This window comes from Aplysia californica, unplaced genomic scaffold (assembly GCF_000002075.1).
Source record: "Aplysia californica isolate F4 #8 unplaced genomic scaffold, AplCal3.0 scaffold00425, whole genome shotgun sequence".
Classification (NCBI taxonomy): Eukaryota; Metazoa; Mollusca; class Gastropoda; order Aplysiida; family Aplysiidae; genus Aplysia; species Aplysia californica.
The window spans coordinates 628,657-629,900 of NW_004797695.1; positions in this window are offsets into that span (position 1 = coordinate 628,657).

A 1,244-nucleotide genomic window follows, 5' to 3' on the forward strand; every position below is an offset into this window, starting at 1 on the left:
TCTCTCTCTCTCTCTCTCTGGATCTTTTTCTATCACTTTCTCCCTCTCTCTCTCTCTCTCTTTCTCTCTCTCTCTCTCTCCCTCTCTCTTTCTCTCTCGCTCTCTCTCTCTGTCTCTCTCATGGGAGAGAGATTATCAAGCAGCAAACAAGTGGGTGCCGTGTGTAGTGTGTGCCTCTGGCAGCATGGCAGAGCAAATTTAGTTAAATAAAGACTATAACTCACTAAGTTTGTGGATGGTGGTGTAAAGATGTGAATACTATGTTTATAGGTGTTCCTTTTCAGACATTGACAAAACATGGGGGTAACAAGGTTTGACTGCACTGGTATGGTATAGTATAGTCTATCTATAATAGTTGCTCATCTATTGTGATGGATCTTTCCTGGTTGTGTAGTTTGTATTTTGTTTATGCTTGAGAAATTCTTTCAGGGAGTTAAGGTTCTGTTTTAAGCAGATTCACTGTAATTTAATTCTGGGTATTAATGACTAAGATATTTTATTGTGAACCTTTAAGCTTTGGATCTTTCAGCCATAGTGCTGCCCTTGACCCCTAGTGTCTTTAGGATGTTTTTTTTTAAATACCTACAAACACCTTTGTTGGATGTTTTCCAAAAACAAATCTCTGAAAGGTGAGACACTTTCCACACTGCGAAAATCTGTCAGTTGCTTTAAAAGTTTTTCTAGCAAAGAGAAAAAGGTTGATAACTGTGATGCCTTGAAAGAGCTAGATGAGAAATTATTTCTGAATATGCTGTCACTGGGGATGGAAAGAAGGTTGGAAAGGGTGTGTGATGATTTAACAAGACACAAGTGTAAGTAAAATTCAGCTGTGGGACATGATTGTGCTCTCAATAAATGTTACAGTGGAAACCTGATATCACAGGGATAGTGGGGCCAGTGAAAAAGTCCTGTTAATAAGTTATATCCGATCCCTGTTAATTCAGAAATGCAAGGGAAGTAAGCATTTTTTGGACTAATCCAGCTATATTCATTCATGGGTAGTTTCCCTTGCCACAAGTACCCACGAACAAGGGTTTTGGTCATGCGGAAGGCTTTCGCATGACATATTACGCGTATGTGTAGCTATGCTAAGGACTAGAAGACCGAAGTCTGCAACATACTGCAGCCCTCTCTCGCTTCACCAGATGCGTGTGCTTGCAGCAGTAGCGTGGCTTGCGTGGGCTTGCTCAATCACTGCGTTGCTCTCTCTCTCTCTCTCTCTCTCTCTCTCTCTCTCTCTCTCC